Genomic DNA, 9,303 nt, shown 5'->3' on the forward strand with positions numbered 1-9,303 from the left:
CTAATGAAGACCCAAACCAACATCTCACAAAATTCCTGAGAATTTGTGACACTGTGAAGTCCAATGGAGTCCAGGAAGATGCCTATAAACTGCTCTTGTTCCCATTTTCACTTAGGGACAAGGCAGCTAAGTGGCTGGAATCATTCCCAAGGGGGAGTCTAACCACATGGGATGAGGTGGAAGGCAAGTTTCTGGCACGTTTCTACCCTCCACAAAAGGTCAATAGGCTTCGATCTGAGGTCCAGACTTTTAGACAACAAGATGGTGAAACTCTCTATGAGGCATGGGAGAGATTCAAGGACTTGACAAGGAAATGCCCACCAAACATGTTCCATGATTGGGTGCAATTGCACATCTTCTATGATGGGCTCTCTTATGAATCAAGGAAGGCTGTAGACCATTCATCAGGAGGTTCATTGAACAAGAAAAAGACCGTGGAAGAAGCCATTGAAGTGATCGAGACAGTGGCTGAGAATGAATACTATTATGCATCAGAAAGGCACAACACTAAGGGAGTCATGGAGCTGAACCATGTTGATACAATTCTAGCCCAAAACAAGGTGTTTGCCAAGCAACTAGCAGAGCTTACCAGGCAATTAGAAACAAAGCAAGTGGCTGCAATACACACACAAGATCAAGAGGAAGTAGGCATTGAAGGAGGTGATTGGGATGAGGTTAACTATGTGGGAAACCAACAAAGGCAATCATATGATCCACACTCCAACACTTACAACCCAGGCTGGAGAAACCACCCAAACTTTGGGTGGGGAAACCAACAAACCCAACCACAAAACCACAAACCTTACAACCACAACCAACAAAACAATTCCACATACCAAAACTCCAACCAAAGATCATACCAAGCCACACAAAACACTTACCCCCAATCATCATATCATGGCCAAAATAATCAACATACCCAACCTAATCCGAACCAACAATTTCAAGATCAATTAAACCGGATGGAAGGAATGCTTGCAACCATGAGCCAAGACATAATTGAATTGAAGGCTTTTAAGGAAGAAGTAAATTCTAACTTGCAAAACCAAGGAGCTGCCATCCAGAAGCTAGAAAATCAAATTTTGTATTTAACTAAGCAAGCCCCTGGGACAAGCAGTTCTCATGCTGCCAAGGCTATTGCAAGGGAGGAATGTAAGGCCATAACCCTCAGAAGTGGAAAGAATCTAAAGGAGATTTCAAGGGAAACCACAGAGGATGAAGCAAAGGAAAATGTGAAAGACAAAGAACAAGGACAATCTGTTACACCGTTTGCAACAAAAGAAAAAGAAAAAGAGGTCTTGAAGCCTTACACACCTAAAGCACCTTATCCTCAACGTTTGATGAAAAGTGAAAAGGATGGCCAATTCTCCAGGTTCTTGGAGATTTTCAAGAAGCTTCAAATCAACATTCCCTTTGCTGAGGCAATAGAGCAAATGCCACTCTATGCAAAATTCTTAAAAGAATTAATGACCAAGAAGAGAAGCTGGAGAAATGAGGAAACTGTGTTGTTAACTGAAGAATGCAGTGCTATCATTCAGCACAAATTGCCTCAGAAATTGAAGGACCCAGGCAGTTTCCAAATCCCCTGTATTATAGGAGAAGTCATGGTGGAGAAGGCCTTGTGTGATTTAGGGGCCAGCATCAATTTGATGTCGCTAACAATGATGAGAAGAATGAAGATTGAAGAAGCCAAACCAACAAGAATGGCCCTCCAATTGGCAGATCGAACTTTTAAATTCCCTCATGGGATAGTTGAGGATTTGTTGGTGAAAGTGGGAGAATTTATATTTCCTGCTGATTTTGTGGTGTTAGATATGGAGGAAGAAGCCAAAGCTTCAATAATTCTGGGAAGACCCTTCCTAGCTACTGCTGGAGCCATCATAGATGTGCAAAAGGGTGAACTCACTCTTAGACTCCATGATGAGAAATTGGTGTTTAATGTATTCAAGGCAATGAGCTATCCATCAGAATCACTAAGGGAATGCATGAGGGTTGATGTAGTGGACATTGCAGTACAAGAAACTTTTGAGGAAACAATAAAGGAAGTGGCAGAGGAGGAGTTCACCAAGGATATTGAAGTTAGTGATATCAAGGACGATGACACAACTATGCTAAGCAGGCCAGAGAAAGTGAAAGAAGAAAAGGAAGCACCAAAACCTGAGCTCAAAGCATTGCCCCCTAATCTCAAGTATGCATACTTGGGTAGTGATGAGAGTCACCCTGTTATCATTAGCTCGGCCTTGAGCCAAGAACAGGAAGAAGAATTGATCAAGGTGCTGCAAACTCATCAAGATGCCATTGGATGGACCCTAGCTGATTTGAAGGGGATAAGTTCATCCATATGCATGCATAAAATCTTGTTAGAAGAAGATGCTAGACCCTCCATTCAAGCTCAAAGAAGATTGAATCCCGTCATGAAAGAAGTGGTACAAAAGGAAGTGAGGAAGTTATGGCAGGCAGGGGTAATCTACCCCATTTCTGATAGCCCATGGGTTAGTCCCATCCATGTAGTACCCAAGAAAGGTGGCATAACTGTGGTTCCAAATGAGAGGAACGAACTCATACCCACAAGAACCGTTACTGGATGGAGGATGTGCATAGACTACAGGAAACTCAATGAAGCTACCAGAAAAGATCATTTCCCACTCCCATTCATGGATCAGATGCTTGAAAGGCTTGCCGGACATGCTTACTATTGCTTCTTGGATGGATATTCGGGCTACAACCAAATAGTAGTTGATCCTAGTGATCAAGAGAAAACATCATTTGTTTGTCCATATGGAGTTTTTGCTTATAGACGCATGCCCTTTGGGTTGTGCAATGCACCTGCCACTTTCCAAAGATGCATGCTGTCCATCTTTTCGGACATGATTGAAAAATTTATTGAGGTCTTCATGGACGATTTTTCTGTGTTTGGGGATTCTTTTCCCAGCTGCCTACACCACCTTGCCTTGGTGCTTAAGAGGTGCCAAGAGACTAACCTAGTATTAAACTGGGAAAAGTGTCATTTCATGGTCACAGAAGGAATAGTCCTTGGCCACAAAATCTCTAATAGAGGCATGGAGGTGGACAGAGCTAAGGTGGAAATCATTGAAAAACTACCTCCACCAAGTAATGTCAAGGCAGTTAGAAGCTTTTTGGGACACGCTGGTTTTTACAGAAGGTTTATTAGAGACTTTTCTAAAATAGCCAAACCTTTGAGTAACTTGCTTGTCTCTGATACACCCTTTGTATTTGATAAAAATTGCATGCTAGCCTATGATCTTTTGAAGCAAAAACTTTCCTCTGCACCTATCATTGCCCCACCTGATTGGAACTTACCTTTTGAACTGATGTGTGATGCATCAGACCTTGCTATTGGGGCCGTGTTAGGACAAAGGAAAAACAATTTGGTGCATGTGATTTATTATGCCAGTAAAGTCTTGAATGCTAACCAAAAGAATTACACAACCACTGAAAAAGAACTCTTGGCAATAGTCTTTGCATTTGACAAATTTAGATCTTATCTCATTGGATCTAAAGTCATTGTCTTCACTGATCATTCAGCTTTAAAATATTTACTTGCTAAACAAGAATCTAAACCAAGACTTATTAGATGGGTTCTTTTGTTGCAGGAATTTTACATTGAAATCAAAGACAAGAAGGGTGTAGAAAACAAGGTGGCAGATCATTTATCAAGGATACCATGTGAAGAAGGAAGCACACAAAGCACACATGTAAATGAGTGCTTTCCTGATGAACAACTCATGGTAATTCACAAAGCACCCTGGTTTGCAGACATAGCAAATTTCAAGGCCACTGGGAGTTTACCTTTGGAATTTAACAAACATCAAAGGAAGAAATTGGTAAATGATGCCAAATACTTCATCTGGGACGAACCATATTTGTTCAAAAAATGTTCCGATGGCATACTCAGAAGATGCATATCCGAGGAAGAAGGAAGGGAAGTTTTATGGGACTGCCATGGCTCCACTTATGGAGGGCACTTTGCAGGAGAAAGAACAGCAGCTAAGGTGTTGCAGTGTGGTTTTTATTGGCCCACTATCTTCAAAGATGCAAAAGAATTAGTGAAGCACTGCCATGAATGCCAGAAAGCTGGGAACTTGCCAAGAAGAAATGAAATGCCACAACAATTCATTCTGGAACTTGAATTGTTTGATGTATGGGGGATAGATTTCATGGGACCATTTCCCTCCTCATACTCAAACAATTACATTCTTGTGGCAGTAGACTATGTCTCCAAATGGGTTGAAGCAATAGCAACTCCAACCAATGATAATAAGGTAGTCATGAACTTCCTCAGAAAACACATTTTTTGCCGTTTTGGGGTGCCAAGAGCAATCATCAGTGATGGAGGAAGCCACTTCTGCAACAAACCATTAGAGGCATTGCTTCTAAAATATGGAGTCAAACACAGGGTGGCCACACCATACCATCCACAGACAAGTGGGCAAGCCGAAATATCTAACAGAGAACTCAAAAGAATCCTGGAAAAGACTGTGGGAACTTCAAGGAAGGACTGGTCGATTAAGCTAGATGATGCTCTTTGGGCATATAGGACAGCTTTCAAAACACCAATTGGAATGTCGCCTTACCAACTAGTATATGGAAAAGCTTGCCATCTGCCACTAGAGTTGGAGCACAAGGCATACTGGGCCTTGAAACTTCTGAACTTGGACAACAAAGCCGCTGGAGAAAGAAGGATGTTGCAAATTCAAGAGTTGGAAGAATTCAGAGCGGAAGCTTATGAGAATGCCAAAATTTACAAAGAAAGAGCAAAGAAGAAGCATGACAGCAACATAACCCCAAGGAAATTTGAAGAAGGGCAAAAAGTATTGCTCTACAATTCTAGGCTGAAGCTGTTTCCAGGGAAGCTAAAATCAAGGTGGTCTGGACCATTCCTTGTCACCAAGGTCTCCAATTATGGACAAGTAGAAATCATGGAAGAAAAGTCACAACGAACCTTCATTGTCAACGGTCAAAGACTTAAACATTACTTGGGAGATGTGGAGGAGAAGGACAAAGTTAAATATCACCTCAACTGAGGAAGCTGACCGTCAAGCTAATGACGTTAAACAAGCGCTTGTTGGGAGGCAACCCAACCTGAGGTAATACCTTTTTGCTGTTTCTTTTATTTGTTTCAATAAAAGGGGTAAAAGTAGTTTCTGTGCATTGCAAAGAATTAAGTTTGGTGTTTCACACCAAACAATGAATTCATGGATCCATAAGTCAAAGGGGAATGTGTGACTCTAAGTTTGGTGTTCCACCATAAAGATCAACTGAACACAACAACCTTTGAATTATGTGAAAGGAACAACTATTCTAAGCAGTCACAGAAATGCTTAAAACCCTTAGTAGCAACATCATTCCAAGATAACTCAAGGATTCAAAGAACACAGAGAAGTAAGTGGGAGACTAAGTTTGGTGTTCACACACCAACTTAAGAATCCGATACTTACCCACACATAGTTTAGCTAACCACTTAAGTGCTTGAGGAGCAAGCAACTTCACTACTCTTTGCAGGAAAGGAAACAAGAACCTTAAAGCATGAAGCAACATGTAGGAAGAAGAAGGAGAAATCAAAGTGTTTCCTGACAACAAAGAGAAAACAAGGAATTTCACAAGGTGGTATTATTCCTTGATAATTCTTTAAAAAGGTTAAACAAAAGCATGCGTGTTCTGGATTAAACTGTAAATGTTGACTCTTTCTGGAATGTGTAGTTTTTCTTGTTAATTGCTTTGAATAAAGTGAATGCCTAGATGTTTGGATATAACTTCACCTTCTTAAACAAGTGCGTGCCATGCTTGTTCTGTTTCCAAAAATAAAAGAAAAGTTTGAACAAAAGTAACTTGGCTAAATTAGTGACAAATCAAGTAGAATTAAGTGGTGGTATGCATGCTTGATTGTTTAGTCACATCACTAAAATTTGAGTGTAGAATTATCATTTTTATGTAGAAGTAAAAATTGTCTATGGATCTTGATGAATAAATGTCTTTGGCCATGAAAAAGAAAGAAAAAGGAGAAGAAAAAGCCACGGAAAAAGGCAACCAAAAGCAAAAAAAATGAGAAAATAAGCTAGCACAATGGTTTGAACTTCTGAGACAAATGCTGTGGTTTTTGTATTAAGATATGCTTGATGAATAGGTTCTGAGGAGTGTTTCAACACTTGGTAACTTGGTTAACTAACCGGATATCAACAAAGTCACTATCAAGAGCAACCTAAATACAAACATTAGTCACACAAAGAGGTGCTGGCACTAATGTCTCAAGAAATGTGAACTAAAATGCCTAGGTGGATATGTGTAGTGCACTGATAAGAAAGAAATGCCAAGGCTTGTGCAACACATGACACTAAGCAAACAAGAGCAAAGAAGCTCTAAGAAAAGAAAAGAAAAAAAGAAGAGAAAAGTGCTAAAGACATAAGAATAAAAGACATAGCAATTTTGATGGATGCAATGAAAAAGTGATAATCTACCTGATAAGTATGAAAAGTGATGCTGCAACTTTCTGCATAAAACCTTCTGATGAACTTCAAATGCTGCTAATATAGCCAATGTAATTGCTTTCTGTTTCATACTTTCTTCTCAATTAACTCAGATTGCTTAGGAAAGCAAGTATTAAGTTTGGTGTTGTGATGCCAAGGCATCATAGGCTAGTTTCACGAGCATTTTTCTGTTAGTTTTAGTTGTTTTATGCATTTTCTTGAGCTTAAAGTAACCAAAAATGGGTAAATGAAGAACAAAGTAATGAACCATCCAAACAATATGATTTTGATGCAAATTCCATGAGTTTTAGTTATATTACTTAAATGCTATGAATGAAAGATTTCTCATGAAATTTTGCAAGACTTTGATGCAATTGTTTGGATGATTTCAGGGAAGAAGAGGCTAAGCAAGGAAGCAACAAAATCAATAAAGGAAGCTTGTATATAACATGTGGAGTTTAAGTTCCAGTTTAAGCCTAAACTGGAGCTTAAACGCCAAAATCATGAAGGATAAGAAATGCTGGGATTGAAGTTTAACCTCCAGTTTGACCTCAAACTGGAGTTAAACGCAGAAAAAACAAAGACACCACAACTCCAGATAAGGAGGTTAAACCCAGAATAAAAAAGCACGTTAACCTCAGTTGACCTCAAACTGGAGGTTAAACGCCAGAACCAGGAAGAGTACCAGGGGCCATTCCACGTTTAAGCTCCAGTTTGACTCAAACTGGAGCTTAAACGTGTTCGATAGTTTCTCCACTCCAGGGTTGCTCTCTCCAAGCTTCCACGTTTAACCTCCAGTTTGACCTCAAACTGGAGGTTAAACGTGTTCGATAGTTTCTCCACTCCAGGGTTGCTCTCTCCACCTCCACGTTTAACCTCCAGTTTGACCCCAAACTGGAGGTTAAACGTGTTCGACACCTCCAGGGCCACCATTCCAAGCTTCCACGTTTAACCTCCAGTTTGACCTCAAACTGGAGGTTAAACGTGTTCGACCTCCAGGATGCCTCATTCCTTTTCCACGTTTAACCTCCAGTTTAACCTTAAACTGGAGGTTAAACGTGTTCGACTACATTACTCTCCAGGGCTACCATTCTTCCATTTCCACGTTTAAGCTTCAGTTTAACCTTAACTGAAGCTTAAACGTGCTTTTACAAATGGCCTCACTGGAAGTATCTGGCGTTTAAGTTTCAGTTTAAGCTTAAACTACAACTTAAACGCCACTCTTGAAAAGGGTTTCTGGGCCAAAAATATTGTGATTTAAGTTAGTCTTTGAGCACAATTATTAACTTAAACTTACTTTGGTATGAAACCCAATTGAATATCATGGTTTATGGGATTGGGCCTGAAGGATTGATGAGTTTGAAATCTCAATTTGTTGAGTCATGTGTCATTATTTGATTATCACTAAGTTGGCTCAATAAATGTTACAGGATTGGATCAACAACCTCATCAAGATTATGGATCATAAACCCAAGGCAAAAGGAAAGCAAGGAGAGGCCTCAAAGCCCAAGAAGCACAACTGAAGCTCAATATAGAAAGTGTATAAATAGGATAGAAGTTAAGTTAGAGGGATTTGACTTTCACTTGGAGCTAGTTTTTCCTTTTCTTTGTAATTGAATTCAGAGCTATGATTCACTAAACCCCCTCTCATTGGGTTAGGGAGCTCTATTGTAATTCAATGAATCAATAATAGTTTATCTTCTTCTTCAATCTTTTCTCTTGAATTTTGTTAGAAAGCTTCTCGATCTAATTCCATTGAGTAGTTGTCTTGGGAAAGAGACTACTCATACTTGGAATCCTTCGGAGCCTTGGGAAAGGAATGGAGGATTCATGCTAGAGAAGCTTTCTCACAGTGGATTGGATTGGGGTTTGGATGGATATTGTGACATGTAATCCTACCAAATTGTGGTTCATGAAATTGTGTGGTATAATCAGTGATCAAGCATCATCTCTTCTTATGAACATTTAAACCAAGGGATTGGGAATTTGTTTGTTTTTAGAGAGCATTGGTGAGCCAAGGAATTGGGATCCAATCATATAAGATTGCCAAGCAAAATTCAATGAATGCATTGGTTGAGGAAGAGATATACATGTTTTGATTCGGAGATTTCAATATCTCCTAAACCCAATGAATTCCCCATTTCTGATTTTCACTTTCTCTTTACATTCTGCAATTCAATTCTTGCAATCACCCCCATTCCCTTTTAATTTCAGCAATTTACATTCTGCTCTTTAATTCATGCAATTTAAGATTCGGCCATTTAATTTTCTTGTCATTTACTTTTCCCGCCAATTTTACATTCCGCAATTCTCATCTCAATTCTTGATTCCGCTCAACTAGAACACACTTCTAATCCGAATTGCTCAATCAACCAATCCTTGTGGGATTCGACCTCACTCTATTGTGAGTTTTTACTTGACGACGATAACCGGTGCACTTGCCGGAAGGAATTTTGCCGATCGTGCAATTTCCTAAATCGTAGCATAACTAGTTTATGTGCATCAAGTTTATGGCGCCGTTGCCGGGGATTGGTTTTCGATTGACAATTCTCAAATTGGAAGCTAACTAGATTGAGCAATTTTCTCTTGCTTTGTTAATTCTGTTCTAGATATTTGTTGAATTTTAATTTCTGCACTTGGTTACATGCTTTCCTTCTTTATGCCTTTAAATTCATGCAACTAACTCACTGACTCACTAACTGTTTGATTTAATTCCTCAATTGATCTAACCATACTCTTCCATTAACCAAGAGTATTTTACTTGTTTGTGTTTGAGCTGTGTTCTTGTATGACAGGTAGGAGAGGAGAGACATCAACT

General features: G+C 39.6%; 1 non-coding gene across 1 annotated transcript; it reads right to left on the minus strand.

Annotated features, from left to right (window-relative positions):
* Positions 1-224: 224 nt before the first annotated feature.
* Positions 225-328, minus strand: LOC112780277 (small nucleolar RNA R71). Its single transcript, XR_003191124.1, has one exon. It is a non-coding gene; the product is annotated as a small nucleolar RNA R71 (small nucleolar RNA).
* Between the last annotated feature and the right edge of the window lie 8,975 nt (positions 329-9,303).

Source organism: Arachis hypogaea, chromosome 19, assembly GCF_003086295.3.
Source record: "Arachis hypogaea cultivar Tifrunner chromosome 19, arahy.Tifrunner.gnm2.J5K5, whole genome shotgun sequence".
NCBI classification, from domain to species: domain Eukaryota; kingdom Viridiplantae; phylum Streptophyta; class Magnoliopsida; order Fabales; family Fabaceae; genus Arachis; species Arachis hypogaea.